We start from the raw sequence: 26,057 nt of genomic DNA on the forward strand, positions 1-26,057 counted from the left end.
GCAGACAGAGAGTGCCATGGTGCATAACCAATGGGATGACGGAATGAGTTACTACTTTCCCTTTCTATAAAATAGTCAGGATTCCACGCAACGAAGAGGCGAGGTGGTAGTGAACATAGCTCTTTCATTAGCCAGCATCATATCGGGCTGCACTTAAAGACTGAAAGACTGGGCCAGCGGGGCCAACCATATATATACACACAAGGTTCCCACGCTAGCACGCTATTGGACCATTTAAACCAGCTGGGGGCCTGTGATTGGAGCAGGGCTGCAGGGATTTGGATCCTATTGCCCATTGTTCCCGAGTCCCCAAGCTTGGTCTTACAGGCTCCAATGAGCCAGGCAAGGACTCCATATATTAGACACATTTCCGATCACATGTATAACATTTTCATTGGCATTCCTGGTGACTGCCATATTGGTCCCGTTGAGACTAACATTGATACAAATGACGAAGCAGAGAGTGAGTATAAATGGGCAGTCTTCGCAGTGGAGGACGGTAAGCAGTGGGGTGCCGCAGGGCTCGGTACTGGGTCCCATGCTCTTTAACTTGTTCATAAATGATTTAGAGTTGGGAGTGAGCAGTGAAGTGGCCAAATTTGCGGATGACACTAAATTGTTCAGGGTGGTGAGAACCAGAGAGGATTGTGAGGAACTCCAAAGGGATCTGTTGAGGCTGGGTGAGTGGGCGTCAACATGGCAGATGCGGTTCAATGTGGCCAAGTGCAAAGTAATGCACATTGGGGCCAAGAATCCCAGCTACAAATACAAGTTGATGGGGTGTGAACTGGCAGAGACTGACCAAGAGAGAGATCTTGGGGTCGTGGTAGATAATTCACTGAAAATGTCAAGACAGTGTGCGTTTGCAATAAAAAAGGCCAATGCCATGCTGGGAATTATTAGGAAGGGAATTGAAAACAAATCAGCCAGTATCATAATGCCCCTGTATAAATCGATGGTGCGGTCTCATTTGGAGTACTGTGTGCAGTTCTGGTCGCCGCACCTCAAAAAGGATATTATAGCATTGGAGAAAGTTCAGAAAAGGGCAACTAGAATGATTAAAGGGCTGGAACACCTTCCCTATGAAGAAAGGTTGAAACGCTTAGGGCTCTTTAGCTTGGAGAAACGTCGACTGAGGGGTGACATGATAGAGGTTTACAAGATAATGCATGGGATGGAGAAAGTAGAGAAAGAAGTACTTTTCTCCCTTTCTCACAATACGAGAACTCATGGGCATTCGATGAAATTGCTGAGCAGACAGGTTAAAACGGATAAAAGGAAGTACTTCTTCACCCAAAGGGTGATTAACATGTGGAATTCACTGCCACAGGAGGTGGTGGAGGCCACAAGCATGGCCACCTTCAAGAGGGGGTTAGATAAAAATATGGAGCAGAGGTCCATCAGTGGCTATTAGCCACAGTGTGTATGTGTGTGTGTGTATATATATATATATATATATATATATAATTTGGCCGCTGTGTGACACAGAATGTTGGACTGGATGGGCCATTGGCCTGATCTAACATGGCTTCTCTTATGTTCTTATGTTCTTATGACTAGCATGCCAAACATTAAAAAAGACCACCCTTAAATAACACTACGGGTAACCCCAACCAGGATGTGAGATGGCAGACAACGACCAATGCAAGAATCTCTTTGGGTCTCCCAGACAAAGATGCAGAGGAGTATGCCTTCAGGAGAACTATAGCTGTACACTCGTCAAGGGGCGTGTGTGGCTGGTGCAGGCCAACACAAAAGGCCAAGCAAAGCAAAAACAAGGAAGAATGAACAGAAGAGAACATAACAGAAGCTGTGCTGAAACAGATCATGGTCCATCCAGTCCAACACTCAGTGTCACACAATGGGCAAAACCCAGGTGCCATCAGGAGGTTCACCAGCAGGGCCATAATTCCAGAAGCTCTCCCACTGTTGTCCCCAAGCACCAAGAATATAGTGCACCACTGCCCCAGATATAAGAATATAATAGACGCCATCTTGGATAACTCATCCAGTCCAACACTCCACAGCTGTGATCACACACACTAAACAATGCACATTCAATGCACTTTCAATCCATTTTCCAGTTGGATTTTGCCAGTTCACAAAGTAAAATCCACTTGGGAAGTGCATTGAAAGTAGATTGAAAGTGCATTATTTAGCATGTGTGATAGCAGCCTACGTCACATAGTGGCCAAAACCCAGGGACAGCAGAAGATCCGCCATCGGCCCAGAACACCAGAAGCCCTCCTACTGTTGTCCACCAAACACCAAGAAAGCAGAGCATCACGGTCTCAAGTAGCATGTTGCATGAGGGTTTAAACAAACAAACAATAAATCTGGAATAACCAACAGCACTTTGAGGTACCTTGGCAGCCACCAGCTGAAGAACCACATGGCACATCAGCATCATATGTGAGAGAAGAAGATATTGGATTTATATTCCTCCCTATACTCTGAATCTCAAAGCGGTCACAATCTCCTTTCTCTCCCCTCCCCCCACAACAGACACCCTGTGAGGTGGTGGTGCTGAAAGAGCTCTTACACAGGACCGGATCTACGTGTTTTTTGGGGGGAGGGGGCAAAATTAAAAAAAATGGCGCCCCCTTATGGGCCCATAGAATAGAATGGACTCCTTGCCCAATTTGGCGCCCCCACTCTGGTGGTACCCAAGGTAAGCACCCCCTTCTGCTCCCCCTAGATCCAGCCCTGCTCTTACAGCAGCTGTTCTTTCAAGGACAACTCCTATGAGAGCTCTGGCTGACCCAAGGCCATTCCAGCAGGTGCAAGTGGAGGAGTGGGGAATCAAACCAGGTTTTCTCAGGTAAGAGTCTGCACACTTAACACCTACACCAAACTGGCTCTCTTTGTGCTTTACCTTGGCAGAAAGCCCCTGCCAGCTTCCAGCAACCTGGCTGCTACTTGAGTCTCTGCCACCTGCCCTCTTGGGTCTGCAACTGGCCACAGTGCAACAGCTGGAAGTAGATTAGAGAATAGCAACCTTTGGGCAGGCAGATCCAGTGGGGGGGGGGGGTCACAGAGACCCAGACACCCACGACACATGCTATATATCGCCGACTGCCCTCATCTTTCTCTTCCCCTCCCCTTTCCCTGCTGCTGCAGTGGAGATGAAAAGCACCCTCCTGTCCGTCAAGAGTCCACTTAAGGGGCTAATAGTTAAATGTGTAAAACTATTAAAGGCATGAGAATCTGCCCTTGCCAAACAGCAACACAGGAGGAAACCTTTAAACAGTTAATTGCATAAACCCTTTAAGCCAAGCAAATGTTCCCAGTGTGGGGAAGACGCAAGGGCATTTGGCAGGGTGTGGCCACTCCGGGCGCAGCTTCCCCCTAAGACCAATTGGAACGATACAGCTGCCTGCCAAGAGCTTGCTGAGGCTAAGATGCCCTTAAGTGACAAATCGGAAGTGGCACTTGGGATTATTCTCTTGGCAGTGACTTACCGTTAGGAGAGGAGAGGATCTTTGCTATCCTGGCTGAACTGGCAACGAGGGATCAGGGCCTCCGTGAGGTACAAGGCCACTGAGTAACCCTTCATGCATCAGTTTTCTCTGGGGAAACTGAACTCTGTAGCCTGGGGATGAGCTGTAATTCTAGGAGATCCCCAGGTCCCACCTGGAGGTTGGCACCCCAATTTGGTCCATGAGGTCTTCTCAATTGGCTCCAATTTTGGTCGGACCTCAAGCATCACACACCGGATCACATAAAGGTTCTTTTAGGAAGCATTTTACTAATATACAGCGATTCAATCCCACACATTGGTCAGGAAAGGCAAGGTCCCCTGTGCAAGCACCAGTCGTTTCCGACTCTGGACTGGAGTGACGTTGCTTTCCCGTTTTCACGGCAGACTTTTTACAGGGTGGTTTGCCATTACCTAACCCTAACCCTAACCAGTCATCTACACTTTTCCCCCAGCAAGCTGGGGACTCATTTTACTGACCTCGGAAGGATGAAAGGCTGAGTCAACCTCGAGAGCCAGTTTGGTGTAGTGGTTAAGTGAGCGGACTCTTATCTGGGAGAACCGGGTTTGATTCCCCACTCCTCCACTTGCAGCTGCTGAAATGGCCTTGGGTCAGCCATAGCTCTGGCAGAGGTTGTCCTTGAAAGGGCAGCTGCTGTGAGAGCCCTCTCAGCCCCACCCACCTCACAGGGTGTCTGTTGTTGGGGGAGAAGACATAGGAGATTGTAAACCCTCTGAGTCTCTGATTCAGGGAGAAGGGCGGGGTATAGTAAATTTGCAATTCTTCTTCTATCTGAAAACCCAGCTACTGCTGGGGATTGAACTCAGGTCGTGAGCAGAGTTTAGGACTGCAGTACTGCAGCTTTAACACTCTGCGCCACAGGGCTCGTTACACATTGGTAAAACACCACATAAAAAAACAAACGAGGTACATGTACATGCAACCACATCGTGCTTGCTTCGACAGCACATATACTAAAATTGGAATGATACAGAGAAGATTAGCATCGCCCTGCATGCAACCACATCGATGCTTCATGGGTTTACGTTTTGTTTGGTATTTTTTGTATTTTGTGTATGTGTGTGCATGCACGCCTGGGAGTCATGGTGACTTCTGGGGACCCCGACTGGGGCATGGAGGATGTGCAGAGAACTGGCTTGATACAGCCTGCCCCCACCCTCCTGACTGCTGGTATTCCAAGGAGGTCTCCCTGCCAGGTACTTGCCAGAGTTAACCCTGCTTAGCTTCTGAGATCTGGTGAGATCAGGCTTGCCCGGGCAATCCAGGTGAGGGCAACGCTCCATTTTTTCAACGCACAGTGGTAGCCCAGAGGAGGAAAAGATGGAAACGAGGTGAAGAAACAGCTGGAGAGGAGGCGGCTGAGAGGTGATATGATCACCATCTTCAAGTACTTGAAGGGCTGTCATCTACAGGATGGTGTGGAATTGCTTTCTGTGGCCCCAGAAGGTAGGACCATTATCAATGGGTTGAAATTAAATCAGAAGAGTTTTCGGATCAACATTAGGAAGAACTTCCTGACCGTTACAGCGGTTCCTCAGTGGAACAGGTTTCCTCAGAAGGTGGTGAGCTCTCCTTCCTTGAGGCTAGATGGCCATCTGATGGCAATGAGGATCCTGTGAATTTAGGGGGAGGTATTTGTGAGTTTCCTGCATTGTGCAGGGGGTTGGACTAGATGACCCTGGAGGTCCCTTCCAACTCTATGATTCTATGAAACCCAGAAATGAAAAACAGAATCAAAAAGGATTCCTACTGTATTGTTTTAACAGTGGGGGAAAAATAGCTTGTGATTTGAAATTCTGATCAGAAGAACTTCAGAATCCTCTGTAGCCTTAGAGACAGTTCATACACAAGGCAGGATGTTAGGGGGCGGTATTTTTCCTTTCCCCTACTTCCCCGGCTGTTGCCTGTACTTTGTCACTTCCTCTGTCCATGCCCAAAAGCCAGAAGGCCTAAGCAGGGGTCCCGAACCATTGTAACCCCCTTTGGGATTCTGACACTGAGTGGTGGGTGCAACCACAAAATGGCCGCCACAGGAGGCGGAGCCAATCTCGGCATGTCAGGGAGTAAATTCACGAGTAGCTCTTCAACACTGGAGGCAGAAGCTCTGTTTAACAGGATGCCTTCTAGCATGAACATACTGTTTTAAAATATTTTCTTGCATCAGTCCCTCACTACAGAGCCTTGTGCTGTGGTGGCAACTGCTGCCCAAAGAAACACTTTTAAAAAATCCGCTCAGCCAATGAAAAGCCCTCACATGAACGCATGAAGCTGCCTTCTATGGAATCAGACTCTTGGTCCATCGAAGTCAGTATTGTCCACTCAGCATGGCAGCAGCTTTCCAGGGTCTCTAGTCTGATGTCTCTCGAATCACCTCCTACTTAATCCTTTCAACTGGGGATTCCAGGGATTGAACCTAGGACCGTCTGCTTGCCAAGAAGAAGCTCTGCTCGTGAGCCACAGCCCCTCCTGGGCAACAGGCCTAGGTGGCCCCACCCACTTTCTAAAAACACATGGTGGGCACAAGGAAAGGTGCCAGCAGGTGCCATGGTACCTACAGGCAGGGGTGGAATTCTAGCAGCTCTTTTGCATATTAGGCCACACACCCTTGATGTAACCAATCCTCCAAGAGCTTGCAAGGCTCTTTTATGTAAGCTCTTGGGGGATTGGCTACATCAGGGGTGTGTGGCCTAATATGCAAAGGAGCTCCTGCTAGAATTCCACCCCCGCCCACGGGCAATACATTGGAGACCCCCTGACCCAAAGCTGATTGCTTCTTCTCTGCCCACGCTTCTCTAGAACAAGCACAGCAAAATGTGTGGGCCCTCTAGGGCTTGCCAACGATTGAGAAACCTCTTCCCCGGGTGAGAGTTCAGACATCATGTGGCTTGGCCCTGGCAACCGAGTCTCAAGCTCTCCAGGGTATGTGTGGCTTTGCCTTTCTGGGTTTGAAGAGGTTTAGGGGAACAAAGGGGTGAGAAGCGTGAACAGCTCCGGCTCCTGGGCAGGGGCCGTGCCCGGTGATCCAAGGGCACAGGGGTTGGGGGGGTAGCAGCAAAAGAACTTGAAAGCCACCACCCGGCACCCTGATTCCACACATCGAGACAGTTGCGGTCAGAGGCACGCCACGGCACTTCCCCTGGATAAAAACTGGCTTCCCACCAAGACGACAAGCGAGTCTTTTGGCCTCCCCGCTCAGCCTCGCAAAAACCCAGACTAAACAAAAAAACAGTCGCTCCATTGCTATTATCCCCCGAATGTTTCAGCGCAAGCAAAGATGATTGATGAAAAACAACTGTGCTTTTGCACAGAGACTCTCTCCCTACTAGTCTGGGTCCCCCCCCCCCAAAAAAAAATGTCATCCCAAATACAGCCTGCATGCTAACCTCCCCCCACCCCAAGCATTACCCATTGACCAAACTGCAAGGAGACCATTTAGATGGGATGATTTTCTCAGAGAAATAAATGGATACTGCCTTGTTGAGAAAAAGCAGCCCCCCCCCAAAAAAATAGGAATTATGCTAACAAAAGGTCATTGTAAAGGATGCGGGGTCTGTCTGGAAAAGGGCAAGTGCCCCCCCAGCAACTGAGCAACTGCCCAGTAAGATCAAGGCTACACTACCAAAGGAGGAGGAGAAGGAGAAGATATTCGATTTATACCCTGCCCTTCACTCTGAATCTCCAAGTCTCAGAGCGACTTCTAATCTCCTTTACCTCCCCCCCTCAACAACAGACACCCTATGAGGTGGATGGGGCTGAAGGAGCTCTTACAGCAGCTGCCCTTTCAAGGACAACCTCTGCCAGAGCTCTGGCTGACCCAAGGGCATTCCAGCAGCTGCAAGTGGAGGAATGGCATGATAGAGGTTTACAAGATTATGCATGGGATGGAGGAGTGGGGAATCAAACCCGGTTTTCCCAGATAAGAGTCCGCACACTTAACCACTACACCAAACTGGCTCTACGGATTGCCCCTTGGTATCAATATTTGCACTGAATTCTCTGAACTTGTGAATTATGTGTTTTTTATCTGGAAGCCTTTTCATTAAATGCATAAATAAAGTTCAGCTCTCCCGTCACTGTGGTCAAATAACCCCTCCGCCTCTCCCCGCACAAGTTTCCTATCAGTAAGGGCTGGGATCGTATCATTAAAAAATCTGGAGCAAAAAAAGCCAGGAATAAAATCAGTTGCAAAACGAGAGCAGGAAAGAGAAAGAGAGAGAGAGAGAGAGAGAGAGAGAGAGAGAGAGAGAGAGAGAGAGAGAGAGAGAGAGATCCGCTCACCCAAAAATATGATGCACTGCAAACCATTAGTGATATTAAGAGGTTCAGCTAAATCAACAGGAGGCTCCTCACAGGAGGAAGTGGACATCAAGTTTGTAGATAAGTTTAATTGCAATAATTCTTCTACGCCCAGATAGCACCTTTGAGATCACTGAGATCTTTGGAATTCTCAAGAGTCAAAGTTCCCTTCATGAGATAGCTTTGACTCTCGAAAGCTCCTACCATAAGAACATAAGAGAAGCCATGTTGGATCAGGCCAACGGCCCATCAAGTCCAACACTCTGTGTCACACAGTGGCAAAAAATTTTATATACACACATACACTGTGGCTAATAGCCACTGATGGACCTCTGCTCCATATTTTTATCTAAACCCTTCTTGAAGGTGGCTATACTTGTGGCCGCCACCACTTCCTGTGGCAGTGAATTTGGCCAGAGCTTTTTCTGAGCTGGAAAGCACAGGAATGCAGTTCTGGCTGGCTTGGTGTCAGGGGGTGTGGCCTGATATGCAAATGCGTTCCTGCTAGGCTTTTTCTACAAAAAAAAGGTCTCTGTGAAACAATGCTGATGTCAGGGGGTATGGCCTAATATGCAATTGAGTTCCTGCTGGGCTTTTTCTACAATAAAAGCCCTCTGTGAAACAATGGCGATGCCAGGGGGTATGGCCTAATATGCGAATGAGTTCCTGCTGGGCTTTTTCTACAAAAAGGTCCTGTATACTGCCAAAATCTTGTTGGTCTCTTAAGATTCTTTGGTGTGAATTTTTACCTCCTATCTCTTGCGATGCATATTATACTATCACATATACTAGAAACGTAAGTTTAAATAAACAACTTAAATGAAGACTTACAGTCGCCAAAATATTCCATTTAGATTTTGATGATATAGCTTAAAGCGATAATAATATCTGATAATAGCTGTTTTAAAGAAGTGTTTTCATGCAGATTAGATTAGATTAGTATTGATTTTTGTATCTTTAACTCTCTATTTCCCTTTTCCCTGTTCCCTCTATTTTTCTGGAAAACTAATAAAGAATTTGATACAACATCTGGTTGATCTCTAAGATGCTCCTGGACTCAGATCTCGCTTTTCTACTGCAGATCAACACAGCTACCCTTTGAAACTATCCACAAACTGAAGCCAACGACACAGTGCATGGAGCTCTGCCCCCTTCATTCAATGGCTCCCAGTGACGATGCATATCAGCGGATAGACACAAACCGCAGGCTTAACTAGAGTGCTTACGAGATCCCACCGTGTTTTGTAGTTGTTGTTCAAAGCAGCCTGATGTGAAGCTGTGTTTCACCCTGTGCCATCTCCCTAATAGCTGCCCTGCCCTGGATAACCTGATCCCGTCAGATCTCAGAAGCTAAGCAGGTCTGACCTTGGCTAGTATTTGGAAGGGAGACCTCCAAGGAACACCAGGGTTGTTGAGACATAGAGGCAGGCAATGGCAAACCACCCCTGAAATGTCTCTTGCCTTAAAAACAAGGCTAGCTTGCCACCTAGTGATGCATAATGCTAAAGGATCTAGAACTTCTGACTGCCAGATAATCTTAGAATCTCCAGTCTATTTTACACACAATGCCAGAAGATGGTGATGATGATAATTCTCTCTCTCACACACACACATACACACACGGAGCTCTTCATGGGAAAATAAGAGAACTGCAGATGTCTCTACACAGCTATAATGAAGAAGAAAAACTAACAAGTAGAGATCCTGATTTCAAAAGTCACATGGAGTTCAGCCCTCGCCTTAGCACCAATGTTCTGACAGGCCTCCTAGAGGCAGTTGAAGCTGACCTGGAAACTAAAGCTTGCCCAGAGCACAGTGGCTGAAGGTTGAGTACCGGATCTGCTTCAAAGTCCCTTAACGGTCTGGGATCATCTCTCCCGGCATGTCCCCCCAGAGAGCCTTGCACTTGGAAAATCAAGGCTTGCTAGTTGTCCCTGGCCCAGGAGATATCTGGCTGTCTTCAACAAGAGGCTCCAGCCTGGTGGAACTCTCTAGGCCAGTTTGGTGTAGTGGTTAAGTGTGCAGACTCTTATCTGGGAGAACCCGGTTTGATTCCCCACTCCTCCATTTGCAGCTGCTGGAATGGCCTTGGGTCAGCCATAGCTCTGGCAAAGCTGTCCTTGAAAGGGCAGCTTCTGGGAGAACACTCTCAGCTCCACCCACCTCATAGGGTGTCTTTTGTGGGGGAAGAAGGTGAAGGAGATTGTGAGCCGCTCTGAGACTCTGATTCAGAGAGAAGGGCAGAGTATAAATCCAATATCGTCATCATAATCATCATCATCCTTCTTCCTCTTCTCCTTCTCATCCGTGCCCTGTAGAACCTTGCGCATTTCCACAGGGCATGTGCAAAAAGAGATGTTCTGCCACGCCCACAGTTGAGGACAGCAATGGCTCACACTGCGGCTCTCGTTATGGCCTTCTCCATGTCTGGTCCCTGATCCACCCGAGGGAGGGAGCAAAGGGCAATTTTTATACCATTTTTAAGTTCTGTTGTTTTTCTTATAAATTGAAATCAATTATTCTGTGTATTTTAACTTGTTGTACACCGCCCTGAGCCTTTCGGGGAAGGACTGTCTATAAATTTAATACAACAACAGCGACAACAATATCATCATCATCATAAATTTCAAGGAAATATTTCACTTTTTTTTTGCTGTCAAGTCACAGCTGACTTGTGGAAATTGCAGAAGGTTTTCAAGGCAAGAGACGTCCAGAGGTGGCTTGCCACTGTCTCCCTCTGCAGAGCAACCCTGGAGTTCCTTGGTGGTCTCCCAATCCAAATATTCGCTGGGGCCAACCCTGCTTAGCTTCTGAGATCGGATGAGATTGGGCCGGCATAGTTAAATTGCGGAACTCGCTGCGACAGGATGGGGTAACGGCTGTCAACTTGGAAGGCTGCAAAAGAGGAGTGGATAAATTCATGGAGGAGGGAGCTATCGGTGGTAACTGAATGGAGCTATCAGTGGTTACTAGTCAAGATGGATGTCTACGCTCTCCAGGACTAGGGGTTGGTCTGCCTCTTTATATCAGTGGCTGGGGTGCACAGGTGGAAGGGTACTGTTGCAGTCATCCTGTTTGTAGGCTTCCCAGAGGCAACTGGTTGGCTACTGTGTGAAGAGAATGCTGGACTTGACGGGCCTTTGGTCTGATCCAGGAAGGCTCAGATTATGTTCTCAACTGCTAAGTGTTGTTGTTGTTCAGTTGCACAGTCGATTCCGACTCTTTGCGACCCCATGGATGACCAAGTCACGCCAGGCCCTCCCGTCTTCCACCATCCTCCAAAGTCTGCTCAAATCCGTGTTAGTAACGCTATCCAGCCATCTCATCTTTTGCCGTCCCCTTCTTCTTTTGCCTTCTGTCTTTTCCAGCATCAGGATCTTCTCCAGGGAGTGCTCCCTTCTCATTGGGTGGCCAAAATATTTAAGCTTCAGCTTCAGCATCTGACCTTCCAGGAAACAGTCAGGGTTGATTTACCATAGGACTGATTGGATCTTCTTGCAGCCCAAGAGACTCTCAAGATTCTTCTCCAGCACCACAGCTCGAAAGCATCTATTCTTCTGCACTCGGCCTTCCTTATGGTCCAGCTCTCACAGCCATACATCACTACTGGGAATACCATCGCGTTGACTATACGGACTTCTGTTGGTAGCCAAGTTGTTTTTTTTCACAAGGAGTGGCTAAATCAACGCAGCAGGAAGGGTTGTCTGCCTTGGGCAGAGTTGGGAAGCCTGAAACGGTACAGGCCCATCCGTCCACGAGGTGAGGGCAGAGAGGTTAATTGTCGGCTTTCCAGCATTTGATCTTTGCATCGTTCTGTGTAGGTAGTCCTTTATTGCCTGGGTCGTTCCTAGGCTGAGTTCAATTGAAAACACCACAGGCAGCATTGCCAATTCTCTTTGCAGGGCGCCAGAGCTTTGGGAGGCGGGGTGGGGGGGGCGCTACAGAGGAGGTGAAACGAGGGGAGGAGCCATGCTCCTGGCCTCTGAAAGGACTCCCAAGCATCCAGTCAGCAGCCCCCATGCTGCATCAGGCCAGGAGGTCACAGGAACGTCAATCTTTTTGCCTCCATACACACACACACACACAAAACAGGCAAGGTGTCAAATGCCGAAATAACCTTCCATTCAGAATCCCACGAGAGCTATGGCTGACCCAAGGCCATTCCAGCAGCTGCAAGCGAAGGAGTGGGGAATCAAACCCGGTTCTCCCAGATAAGAGCCCACGCACTTCACCACCACACCAAAATAAAGTGCAGAATTGTATCATCCCAAAACCATCCCCCCCACCGCTCCCCCCCCCCCCCGGTATATGGAAAAGTTGCAATTCACAAAACCGGTCCCTGGTGCCGAAAAGGTCGGGGATCACTGCTCTGGAGCTCTATCCATGAACTAGTGGGCTTATTCCTTGACTGAAAATAGGTTCCACTGAAAACAGGATTACACCAACATTTCCATATTATATTTTCTTAGGATCTATTTTAATGATGAGGAAGACGGAAGGAGGGATAGAAAAGGAGGAGAAAAGATAATCACGTACAACTTTTTTTTTTTTTAATTTCACTCAGGAGAATCCTCTTTTAGTTTCATGTTGTGGGCTGGAGTTACAGATCAGACCTTTTGTGCCTGCCTCCGGAGGCACAGTGAAAAGGACCGCCAGGATCCACACAGCCTTCGGTGGGACACGGGGGAGCAGGTCAGCCACCCCTGAGTGAACTGGGCAGTCAGTACTAGTTCCAGGTTTTGGAAGTCCTATAGGAATGATGTCCTCAGTGGACCCTCTCATCACCACACAGAATGATTATGTACAGGAGTCATTTTGCCGAAAAATAGGGGAGAGCTCATTAGCATATGCTGCCCCCCCTCTGCATCAGCCAAAAGCAACCTGATTCAAGAAAGGGGAGCCCCAGGTGAGCGAGGCCTGCTTGAGCTGGCTAGAGATTCAGCCAGCCCAAGCAGGCCTCGCTCACCTGGGGCTCTCCTTGGCCATGCCCTCCCCCACAGAGTCAAAAGGCCACAAGCCACCCACCACCCAAAATCACATAAGATGTGGAGAAAAAGTGGTGTGGGCTCCTCCAGAGGTTAATAAGGGCTGCTGGGGCCGTGGCAAAGCCTCTGGTAGCTGGCTGGCTGCCCGCTCTCCTAATCCAGGGATTGTTATGCAGCTGCACCTACTATTCAATGGACAAGGGAGGTGGGGAGGAGGAGGGGGAACTCTCAGAAAGGTTCAGGAGCTGAGCTCCTGTTGAATTCCGGGCCTGATGATTTAACTCCGGGATGCCACTATTGTTTTTCTACTGACTCAGACTGGAACATAGGGAAGAAGAAAGTTCGTAGCTTAGTCCATAATGCACCAGTTTCGCAACTGGAGTAGAGATACATCCAAATGCTTTGATCTTTTTCCAGGCAACCAAAAATGCACTGGAGGTCGAAGGATTAACCCAGTCCCTTTTCCTCATTGCATCTCAGCCCTCCACCCAAGATTGCACCCCGCCCCCCCCCCAAAAAAAAACTGGGTTGGACCTCAAGGATTCTATGATAAACTTTCAAACAAGCTTGCACAGCTCAAAGGCACAAATCCCTTTGCTTAAAAAGAGTGCATTCTTATCTTGTCTCAATAACTTTCCTTGTAGTTATGGGAAAGGAAAGGTCCCCTGTGCAAGCACCAGTCGTTTCCGTCTCTGGGATGACGTTGCTCTCACAACGTTTTCACGGCAGACTTTTTATGGGTGGTTTGCCATGGCCTTCCCCAGTCATCTACGCTTTCCTCCCAGCAAGGTTAGGTACTCATTTTACTGACCTGGGAAGGATGGAAGGCTGAGTCAACCTTGAGCTGGCTACCTGAAGACCCAGCTTCTGCCGGGGGATCGAACTCAGGTCGTGAGCAGAGCTTAGGACTGCAGTACTGCAGCTTTAACTCTCTACGCCAAGGGGCTCTTGTAGTTATGACCATAACATAAATATGAAAAAAACAACACAAGCGCTCTTAGACTACACTGCCCCCGCCCCGCCATTTCTCTTGAAATGTATCCTTTAAAGCTTGTTGTTGAATCTGCAACCTCTCCCGGTTCACAAAAAAATCTGGAGCTGCAGCCCCACTGAGCGGTGTGTGCGTGCGCGTGCCAGTCTCTTGCAAGCTACTCATTAATCCCGTAACATTTTCCCCCTGTTCTTTCCTTCTGGTTGTGACCAACCACGGAAGAATCCAAAAGTGAGAAGGATTCAGAGGAACTGGCAGCTCGACTATTGCCAACTGAAACCCTTAGATCTGCAAATGCGGCATTACAGTTGTCTCCCGGCAATTAATCCTTGGCCATCCATTACTCACAAGTAGGGCGTGGGGGGAAGAAAATGGAGCGCTTTGGATGTTTCCTTGAAATGCATACCCGATGCATTTATCGTGTCAGCTTTCGAGACGCCTTTTTTCTTTTTTTTTCACCGTTCTCCCAGATGATGATAAATTGAAAATGTGTAATTAAGAAATTCAAGAATTCCAAATGAAAGCGGTCAGGAGGGAGGGGGAGAGAGTGAGAACGCCCGCGATGAATTACACATCTCTTGGAATGTCTCGCTGTTCAGAAGTTTCAAACGGAGAGCTGAGCTTGTTAACGACCTTCGCCTCTACCTTCCCCTTTGAATGGGGAAAGGGGGGGGGGACGCTTTGAAGGATGAAGGAGGAAAGGAAAGGGAGGGAGGGAGGAAAGCTGGGTTTAATATTGGGAATGTTGAGAAATGAATTGTGCAGTCTATTTCCATGGACAGCAGATCCATGGACTTAAATATATATATATATTGTTCTAAACAGGGCTGTGCCGTCTCCTACAACTTGGACTCCAAGACTTGGGGTCATAGCTTCAGGGCTCAGGGGCAGAGTCAAGGGGTATATTGGGCAAGGGGCACTGTCTTGAGGGTAGAGTTGCCAATCCCCAGTTGGGGGCAGGGGATCCCCCAGTTCAGAGGCCCTCCCCCCGCTTCAGGGTCATCAGAAAGCCGGGGGGGGGGCAGGGAAATATCTGCAGGACTTTCTATTATACTCTATGGAGATCAATTCCCATAGGATATAATGGAGAATTGATCCACTGGTATCTGGGGCTCTGGGGGGGGGCTGTTTTTTGAAGCAGAGGCACCAAATTTTCAGCTCAGCATCCAGCACCTCTCCCCAAAACACCTCCCAAGTTTCAAAAAGTTTGGACCAGGAGGGTCCATTTCTATGAGCCCCAAAAGAAGGTGCCCCTATTCTGCATTATTTCTAAATGGAGGGAAGGCATTTAAAAGCTGTGCGGCCCCTTTAAATTTAACAGCACTAGCTTCCAGTTGAGTACCAGATTAAGTTCAAGGTGGTGGTGTTAACTTTTAAGGCCCTCCATGGTCAGGGACCATTGTATCTGCGGGACCATCTCTCCAATTATGTCCCCAGAAGAGCAACATCTTCTGATGATCCCCAGCCCAAAAGACATCCACTTAAGCCTTGGTCAGGACTAGATCTTTTTCGACTCTGGTGGAACACGCTCCCTCGTGAGATCAGGGCCCTGTGGGATTGACTGCAATTCCGCTGGGCCTGCAAAACACAGCTGTTCTGCCAGGTCTTTGGTGGATGTGGTGGGTGTCCAATTCCATTAGCCTCCCCTGCTCTTATATTACCATTACTGGTTCTTAGATCATCTGTATCAGAGGTCCCCAACCCCCAGGCCATGGACCACTACCGGTCGTGGTCTGTTGGCCGTGAGTTGCATAATTATTTCATTATATATTACAATGTAGTAGTAGTAATAATGATGATGATGATAATAACAATAACAAATCCTGCCCTCCACTCCAAATCTCAGAGTCAGAGCGGCTCACAATCTCCTTTACCTTCCTCCCCCGACAACAGACACCCTGTGAGGTGGGTGGGGCTGAGAGGGCTCTCACAGCAGCTGCCCTTTCAAGGACAACTCCTGCGCGAGCTATGGCCAAGGCCATTCCAGCAGGTGCAAGGGGAGGAGTGGGGAATCAAACCTGCTTCTCCCAGATAAGAGCCCACACACTTCAGCACCACACCAAACTAATAGAAATAAAGTGCACAATTGTATCATCCCGAAACCATCTTCCCCACACCCCACCCCCAGTCTGTGGAAAAATTGTCTTCTACAAAACCGGTCCCTGGTGCCAAAAAGGTTGGGGACCACTGATCTGTATTATCATGTGTCATGGGTGTGGTCTGGTCCCACCTATTAATATCTCAGCCTGGGGATCTTACTGGTGCTTGGGGATCTTTACTGGACTACCATCATTAGATATTAACTGGTTCAGATTTTAAGGGGACTGTTTTATCACTGCGATGTGACCCACCCTGAACCTGCTTACAGGGGAGGGCGAGATATAAACCACATGAAATAAATGAACGGATACATCACTCTTTTTCTCAGTATTAACTCATACATTCAGATTGGCTTAAGTGACATAGTTTATTCATCCAGGCATATTGGCCTGAAGCAACAGAACAAAAGCTTGAGTCCAGTGGCACTTTTAAGACCACACCGTTTAAGTCTAGGTATAAGCCTTTGTATGTTATTGTTTGTCTGTTTGCCTCGTGGCGCAGAGCGGTGAAGCAGCGGTACTGCAGTCCAAATTCTTTGCTCACGATCTGAGTTCGATCCTGGTGGAAGCTGGGTTCAGGAAGCCAGCTCCAGGTTGACCCAGCCTTCCATCCTTCCAAGGTCGGTAAAATGATGACTGGGGAAGGCAGTGGCAAACCACCCTGTAAAAAGTCTGCCGTGAAAATGTCATGATACAACGTCACCCCAGAGTCGGAAACGACCGGTGCTTGCACAGGGGACTACCTTTACCTTTTTTTATGTTATACCCAGTTATACCTAGCAATGTTCTACTCAGAATTAAACTTTGTCCATCTGAAAGGTGCCACTAGACTCAAACCTTGTTCTATAATGTATTCATGTTGGATAACTGGATTTTTGTTGGCCCAGAATTGGGCATACATTTTCTTTGCTTGCGACGTTACCTCTGGCAGGACAATGGAAACACGACGAACCAAGGTGTGTCGGTCACCAATTCAGTCCAGGAAGGAATACATTTGAGGGACAGCCCCATTGTCCTGTGATAACCCACAAACAGAGGAGACTCTTCCACCCCCCCTCAACCCCCCCCCCCCCGAAGAAATGTTGCAAGAGAGATGCAGGGCACAGTCAATGCTCCTCAAAGACACATGGGACATCCGTGTGTAGCAGGGCCAGTAAACGCTATCACGGACTGGCCCTTGACGTGGATGTTTGCATGTGCTTTTCCAACCAGTCCACCCTCTTGATTCATGTCCCAACTGTCACCAAATTTGGGAAAACCCAGTTTGCCTTCTGACCCGCGCCACTTCTATAAGGGCGTGTACTGAAACTGACAGCAAAGGGTGTGTGGGAGACTCAGAACTGGCTTGAAAGAGATCTTTTCTTGAGAGTTACACAATTGGCCGTTTTCTTGCAAAACTGGTAAAGATCAGGATCAGGAGCATGATTTGGAAAGGGATCAACAGCCAACCGTATCCCTACCTAGGACTGACAGGCCCTCTTGTCGTTCTGGTGGGGGAGATGTGGGTGGGCTTTCTGGGGGTGAGCAGAGACATCATGTGATGTCCCTGACATGACGACGTCACTTGGGGATGACATCATTGTATTGGGGATGTCGTGCGGAGATGCTCTGGTATTTGAGCAAAACTCTACGGGATTTTTGGTCTTCCAAATCTTAGAGTTTGCCCAAATAACACAACATCCCCAATGCAATGATGTCACTTCCAGGTGACATCATTATGTCAGTGACATCACACAAGGGGAGGGGCGGTGGCTCAGTGGCTTGGGAAGCAGAAGGTCCCAGGTTCGATCCCTGGCATCTCCACTAAAAAAGGGTCCAGGCAAATAGGCGTGAAAAACCTCAGCCTGAGACCCTGGAGAGCCGCTGCCAGTCTGAGTAGACAATACTGACTTTGATGGACTCAAGGTCTGATTCAGTAGAAGGCAGCTTCATACGTTCATGTTCGCAATGACATCCCTTTTAGGGGAGGGGCTTCCCCCACTTGCCAGCTGGTCTGTGGCAGAGACAAGCTCTTAAAACCGGAGGATCCCTTTCCTGGCCCTGTGGGGCTGCAAAGCCTACATATCCTACCCCCCACCCCTCGCGTGCCTTCTCCCTGGACCAGGTCTGGGGCTACCATGGTTCCTTTTTGCATTATGAGGATCAATGAAAGTAATTGTGGGGTTGCCTGGCAATGTGTTGGCATTTACAAGTCTGCAACACTTCAGTAATCATAGAGTTAGCCTTGCTGTTACTGTTAGTCAACAGGAAGTCACATGTGTTTACTGTAACCTATCTGTTAGCTAGAGAGAAAGCCCGCAAAAGCCTGTAGGAGGTCTTAGTTAAATGACCAGTAATTCAGTGCTGTGATTGGAAATCAATGTATTGCCTATTCTGCATTTTATGACATCTCTTCCTGCTAGGGTTGCCAAGTCCAACCCCAGAAATATCTGGGGACTTTGGGGGTGGAGCCAGGAGACTTTGGGGGTGGAGCCAGGAGACACTGGGGTGGAGCTAGGGGGGAGGGGGGAAACGGCGCCGGGGAGCGTGGCGAGCCGCCCCGCAGCTGCCGCCTCTTCTCGGCTCGCCGTGGCTGCTCCTCTGAGATGGGCTCAGCCTGAGCCCATCTCGGAGGAGCAGCGAGCGGAGAAGAGGCGGCAGCGGCCTCTTCTCCGCTCACCGTGGCTGCTCCTCCGAGATGGGCTCAGCCTGAGCCCATCTTGGAGGAACAGCCACGGTGAGCCGAGAAGAGGCGGCAGCAGCGTGGTGGCCTCGCCCGCTCGGCCTCTGGGGTGAAAGCGGAGGGGGGGGTGGAGGCGGGCCAGGGGCGTGGCGAGCCGCAAGTCCGGGTCCTAGAAGGGCCCGGAATCGCGGCTCGCCATGCTCCTGGCCTGCCTCGCCCTCCCCTGCGCTGCTGCCGCCTCTTGGCTGCTCCTCCGAGATGGGCTCAGCCTGGGCCCATCTCGGAGGAGCAACTGCGGTGGGCGGGGAGGGGGCGGCAGCGGTGCGGCGCGGCGGCCTCGCCCGCTCCAGGATTGGGCAGCTCGCCATTTCCCCCCTCTCCCCCCGCTTCCATTTTTTTGGGGAGCAGGGGAAGAGGGTGGAAATCCTGGGGTCCCCCGCCAGGGCGGGAGGGTTGGGAAGCCTACTTCCTGCCTTTGTCTAAGTTTGGAGAAGAGAGGCCATTCCTAGCTTTGATCTCAAGATGCAAAGATGTAGAAGTTAGTGTCTGTTATTTACTCCCAGTTTACCCTTCCCTTGTAGTTTTAAGTAAAGCAATCATATTCTTTTAAACACACAAATGATCTCTGCGTATTCTCTGCTGTGCTACTCGCTTCTAACTCTGCTAAATAGTATTTTTCTCTAAGAATATCCAATAGGTTATGGGTGCCAATGTTAAGGGCTCCAGTTGTGGGCAACAGTTGTTTTTGAAGGGCTGCCAAGTTGGGCAGCCAGAAACAGAGATTTTAGAATACCTATGTGTGTGTGATTGCTGAAGGGCAGGCAATTTTAAAAGCTGTTTTGCAACTGTCTCAGTCTTTTTGATATACCTGAAGAACACCTTCTCTGTCCCCAGAGTTTGCCTTGCTGCATGCAGGTAAAACGAAGAGGTGGGGGTGCATTCTTTTGGTTTTTTTGTGTTTTTTGCGGAGAAGAAAGCGAAGGTGCTTTGCTTCTAAGCTGATACCCTGCTGAGACGGAACAAAGGAGCAACGCTTCTGCTCCTGTGTGTGAGCCTGCAATCGTTTGCTGACCTGCGATCAACAATGTCGAGGGACAGAACGGCAGACACATCTCCACCAACAGAATCTGTGCATCAAAACGTCAGTAACATGCATTTAAATCTCCCAAATCTCTCAAATGTAAATTTCGTTTGCTCGTTTGAAAGCAATGCTTAAATCCCAAGGAGCCTCAAGTATGCTCACAAAAGATCCCCCTGCAAATCAAGCAGAAAGGGGAAAGTTTGATAAAATGGATGGTTTGGGAATCTCTTTGATCTTGGGAAGCATTAACAAAGAGGAGACCAAAGTAATCTTCGAACATACAGCGACTAAGGCTATGTACAATTACCTCAGTCAGAAATACCAGTCAAAATCAGAAACCAAAAGCCTCTTCCTCCTTCAGAGTTTATTGAATATGAAGATGAGAGAAGGAGAGAAAGTGAATGACTTTTTAAGCAAAGTAATGAGCACAGTTTCTGAACTGAAAATTATAGGAGACCCAGTCTCAGATAAAATTGTTATTGCTTTGGTCCTCAATGCACTTCCCAGCTCCTATGCTAATGAACTTGCTGTGCTGAAGGTATAGAAAGAGCTGACCTTAGAATACACAATATCCTTTTTGGAGCAGGAGGGGAACAGACGGGAAATGTGCCAAACCCCTCATAAGCAGGAAGCGTAATCTGTGCTTAAAGTTAATGCTGGATTTCAAAAGGGAACTGCAAAGAAAGATATTAAGTGTTTCACATATGCCAAGTATGGACATTATGCGAAAACATGTTCATCTAGACGTGTAGAGCATGAAGGAGATCATGCTACACGTGCTCCCACTGAAAGAACCCCCTCCAGAGGGTGTGGGAGAGGAAATGCTAAACCCAATGCAAAGAACAAAAACCTTGCATGCTGTATCTCAGGAAGCCGAGACTTACAGCCTAGAAAAGCATTTGCTCTTACTGTTACTGAAGAGAAATCTGATACCCATGCATTTGCTGTGAATGATCCCAGTTCTGATGAGAATGGCCTGTGGCTCTTAGACTCGGGCAGTTTTTCCCATATCGCAAATTCCTTGGACTATTTTGTTGATTTGAACGACAGGAGAGACCCAAGCTATACCAAGTAAATGGTCAACTTCTAAAAGCTGAAGGATGCGGCACTGCTGTGTTGAAAGTTTTAACTATGGACAATGAGATTGAGGGACTTACTTTGAATAACTGTGTATTTTGCCCTGAAGCCTCACATCGCCTTTTGTCCATGAGACGGCTAATTCATAAGGGTTTTGAAATCAGTCTTAAAGATAAAGGCGGCAAAATTGTGTTTGATGAGGAAACGGAATTAATACTTGAAGAAATTGATGCTTATCATTACTTGAGAAATGTTGGCGATACTGATGGGGCAGTAAGCCATACAAGGTCACCCACATGTGATCACAAGAACTGTCTTGGGAGGGACGGTGGCTCAGTGGTAGAGCATCTGCTTGGGAAGCAGAAGGTCCCAGGTTCAATCCCTGGCATCTCCCAAAAAGGGTCCAGGCAAATAGGTGTGAAAAACCTCAGCTGAGACCCTGGAGAGCCGCTGCCAGTCTGAAAAGACAATACTGACTTTGATGGACCAAGGGTCTGATTCAGTATAAGGCAGCTTCATATGTTCATATGTCTTTATGCTTGGCATGTCAAACTAGGCCACAGACATGTGCAAAGCGTGCAGAAGTTACTGAAAGACTGCGATATCAATGCTATTGATTGTGGTGTGATGAAAAATGGTTGTGAGACACGTCTGAAAGCAAAGGGAACAGCTCCCAGATATAAAAGGCCTGAAGAAAATGGAAGATTTCCGGAGATGGTGCATTCCGATCTTGTAGGGCCAATTAAAGCTTCGGCCGGAGGGTCCAAATATTTTGCAACTTTTATGGAAGCAAAAAGCAGACCTGTCTATGAATATGTACTCAAAAGCAAAGATCAAGCCTTTGAGAAGTTTAAACGTTATGTTACTGCTGTGAAAAAACAAATCTGGCAAAGCTCCTGAAGTGCTATTCACAGACAATGGTACTGAATATAGCAGCAGGGAGTTCCAAAGATTCCTGGAACAAGAGGGAATTGAACATAAGACTACTACAATTCCTTATTCACCCCAACAGAATGGGAATGCTGAATGTTTAAACAGGACCACTCAAGGAATGGTACGTTCTATGCTGATGCAGTCTGGATTTTCAGAAATTTTCTGGGCTGATGTGGTCAACATCGCTGTATAGCTCCATAATAGAATCCCATCTAAAGCGACAGGAAAATGCCCTTTCCAAATGTGTTCAATAGAATGTCTGGACTGAAACATATAAAGGCCTTTGGATCTAAAGCCTTTGCATTCGTACCTAAGGAAAGAAGGGGCAAATTTGACCCAAAGGCAGAACTTGGTATCCTCGTGGGATATGCTCTTGGTGGCAAAGGGTATGGAATCCTGAACCCTGAAACTTATGAAGTGAAAGAAACCAATGTGGTACATGTTGATGAAAGCAGCATGTTGCAAACTTCTGAACAAGCTGAGTCCACAGTGACACCTACTTAGGAAATCACTGCAATCTCTTTCTTCGATATGGGCACTTGGAACACTGCAGGGACGACCTGTGACCAGGCAGGTCCATCTCCAAAAGAGAGTTCTCGCCAAGTGAGCCACCATCTACCACTGTGAGACAATCAGCAAGAAGCAACAAAGGAGTACCACCACCTACACTTGGAATCTGTGCAAGTGTACAACCTGTGAAGGAAATGCCAAAGGAACTGGTTATCAAATATACCACTCTCAGAACTCTATTCAGTATAGTAGCATCCGAGGAGATGCATGTTCCAACACCTTGATATTGGGACAACAGATCTCAATGAGGAACAAGCGAAAGCACTGAATGAAAAGTTAACTGCATTACTGCAAAAGCAAGGGTTCCAACCAGGAAAAAAAGAACCCAACCTGTTCAAGAAACTGAAAGATGGACAGTACCGATATGTGCTAACATCGATGGATGGACTGTTGTATTGCCAAAGTGAAATTGATGTACAAGAAATTGTTGATGAACTTAACAATGAAGTGGATGTAAAACAATTGGGACCTATAAAGTACTACCTTAGAATACAAATTGAAAGAACAGAAGATGGAAGTTTTCTTCTAAGTCAGAAACAAAGGATCATGGACTTTATTGAATCTGTGGGAATGAAAGATTCGAAACCAGTTAGTATTCCGCTTGAACCAGAGTACCTAAAGAGAACAGATAGAGAACTACTTCCAAATAATCATGACTACAAATCAGCTATTGGAAAGCTGTTGTACCTGAGCAAGATTTGCAGACCTGATATAACTTCAGCAGTTGGACTCTTATGCAGAAAGACCAACTCACCAAGTGTTTATGACTGGAAAGCTGTAAAGAGACTGGCTAGATATCTGAAAGGAATTTTGGATTACAAATTTGTAATCTCGGCCTGTGATGAACCAAGACTCATTGGATTCATGTGTTTAACTTGAGAAGGGGTGTTGGGATTTGCAAGTCTGCAACACTTCAGTAATTAAAGAGTTAGCCTTGCTGTTACTGTTAGTCAACAGGAAGTCACATGTGTTTACTGTAACCTATCTGTTAGCTAGAGAGAAAGCCTGCGAAAGTAGGAGGTCTTAGTTAAATGACCAGTAATTCAGTGCTGTGACTGGAAATCAATGTATTGCCTATTCTGCATTTTATGGCATCTCTTCCTGCCTTTGTCTAAGTTTGGAGAAGAGAGGCCATTCCTAGCTTTGATCTCAAGATGCAAAGATGTAGAAGTTAGTGTCTGTTATTTACTCCCAGTTTACCCTTCCCTTGTAGTTTTAAGTAAAGCAATCATATTCTTTTAAACACACAAACGATCTCTGTGTATTCTCTGCTGTGCTACTTGTTTCTAACTCTGCTAAATAGTATTTTTCTCTAAGAATACCCAATATCGACTGTCCATTTTCCTATTCTGCAAGATGGTTGGCCTCAGCTGAGCTGAAGCACTGCTCTTGTTGCCAAGGAAACCATCACCATCTCTCTAGAATCTCTTTAAGCTCAGAATGTGGGATGGGCACATTATTCCTTTCCTCTGGAGTTCGTTCATTCAATTTTAATATGGTCAACGACCAGCACAGATTACTTACCAAAAACTAAAAAACAAAGCTAAAATACTTACAAAATATTCAAATATCACATAAGATAACAATAGGAAATTGGGTATATAAAATAGCAATTAAAATTTGGCTTCAGAACATAATACATCTTTGCGAAATTTAGATGCAACTGAAAAGAACCTTGCACAAGGACCTGTAATCTATGGGTTCATTCCCATTAAAAGCTTCCTAGTGACCTCAAAATTAGAAAGACTGGATCTACTTATTAAGGGACTAATTAGCCTTGCCCGTATCTCCCGGCGAAATTGGCATGAGAGGAGAACATGTTCAACAGTTTCGATGACCCCTCTGGAGTAGATTCTTAGGTACACGGAATCAGACATCTTCCCCAAATCACTGCGAGATTATTATGACAATATAAGCATATGCAATAGATATAGCAAACTGGATTTCCTCCTCAAAACGTCAATCATGCTACCGGGATCTGCGCTATCCTTTTAAAGATAGGGTGAGGTACCAGAAGAAGACTTAATATTGCGTGTTTTGGAGAATGATTTTTTGTTTGGGTTTTTTTGCAGTAAAATATTTGCTATTTTGAAAACTTAAAAGGCTTGGCCTTAGCTCCTCCTCCTCTACATATCCCCAAGGGCTGGGCTTTAGGGCAAGTCTTGATGCAAGGGACACTTATACTGAAACCCAGTTTTGCCTTATATATAAAGAAATCAGATCATCCACGTCAACAGATAGGCGATTAGGATACACAGTAAGCTGTCTTACACTGAATGAGACCACTGGTCCATCAAGGTCAGTATTGTCTACTCAGCCTGGCAGGAGCCCTCTAGGGCCTCAGGTGGAGGTCTTTCACATCACCTTCTACCTGATCCCTTTCACTGGAGATTGCCAGGGATTGAACCAGGAACCTTCTGTACACCAAACGGATGCTCTGCCACTCAGCCATGGCCCTCCCCTGGGTAGACCCAGGTTTATGCAGTTCCATTTGCTTCTGTCACCCCTACTTTTGACCCTTCAGGGCATAGTTCTCAACTTTCAGGGATGGCATTGTAGCAGGAGCTCTTTTGCATATTAGGCCACACACCCCTGATGTAGCCAATCCTCCAAGAGTTTTAAAAAAAGAGCCTTCTGGGCTCTAGGAGGATTGGCTACATCAGGGGTGTGTGGCCTAATATGCAAAGGAGCTCCTGCTACAATTCCACCCCTGCTGACTTTGCTGTCTGCTGGCCTGTCGGGGTGGGAGCTGCACCATCAAGGGGTAATGAAGGGAGCAAAAGCAATTCCAAGTTCCAGGAATGCCCCCCCCCTTGGCTCCACCAGCTACACAGGAAGCTCAGTCCTCTTCCCCCTTAGTGTGGGGCACATGCGCATCCCCCTACAGCGCTGGAACGGAGAGCTGTCCAAGGCACTGGAACGAACACTGACTTTCTGATCTATATCACAGGTTTTCTTTGTACAACTTGGCCTCTTACATAAAACGTGCAAGTCCTTTGTGCCGGGAAGAAACTTTCTGGAGCTTCCAGTTGCAATCACCGGTTGCAAATAATTGTGTAGGCTTCTCATACTATTAATAACACGATGTTCATAATTTTGGTAGTAAATAATTTTTGTAGTAAGTGTTTGCGTTGTTTTCCTGGCTTGTTAAATCTCATACAGGTGTGTTGAAAACCTCTTGGTAAATGTACCTTTAAATATTGCTTGTGGTTTGATGTACGCTGCGGTAATACGCCTTGGGAATGATACTGCGTGCTTGTATGAGCTTCAGTCCTTGCCCTTAAGTGGCGAGTTGTTTGCAATTATCGCTAACATGAATTTTCTATTTGGAAAAGTAATGCTATTGAAGATGAATGTGTTTGTTTCATGTAGCCATTGTGAAATACAACTTTTTGGATATCCCTCTTTGATAAAGACAGTGGGAAAAGTGCGACAAGCGTCCTGCCGGCTCCAGGCTCCGTCAGAGGGACGTCGGGGAATCTTCAGATATATTCCTTTTGGAAGAAAAATCTGCACAGGCACTTTGACTTACAAGCACTTCGTAGCACTAAGGACTATAAGCTATTTGTTCTGATGTAATTGTGCTTAGACGCGTTTTGTAAATGAATTATATGTACTTACCTTAAAATACTAACTGTTGGATTGGATCATGATAATCAAGTACTTTGAAGTTTCATACATAAATAATTATAAATGAACTAATGATTGTATTCGTTATTTTGTCACGGTTTTTCTTCGGGTTCTCAATCCCCAGATGGAGGCAGGGTATCCCCCGGTTTGGAGGCCCTCCCCCCGCTTCGGGGTCATCAGAAAGCGGGACACTATAACACTGCTGAAATACAGCATTTTTGCTGAAGAATAAA

At 47.2% G+C, this 26,057-nt stretch overlaps 1 protein-coding gene and 1 non-coding gene across 6 annotated transcripts in view; one reads left to right on the plus strand and one right to left on the minus strand.

The window, feature by feature from the left end:
- Positions 1–26,057, minus strand: part of BCAS3 (BCAS3 microtubule associated cell migration factor) — an 831,824-nt gene that overhangs the window by 128,124 nt on the left and 677,643 nt on the right. The window lies entirely within an intron of this gene.
- On the plus strand, positions 4,430–4,534 carry LOC132587422 (U6 spliceosomal RNA). The gene has a single exon (XR_009556430.1). It is a non-coding gene; the product is annotated as a U6 spliceosomal RNA (small nuclear RNA).

The sequence above is a fragment of the Heteronotia binoei genome, chromosome 18 (genome assembly GCF_032191835.1).
Source record: "Heteronotia binoei isolate CCM8104 ecotype False Entrance Well chromosome 18, APGP_CSIRO_Hbin_v1, whole genome shotgun sequence".
NCBI lineage: Eukaryota > Metazoa > Chordata > Lepidosauria > Squamata > Gekkonidae > Heteronotia > Heteronotia binoei.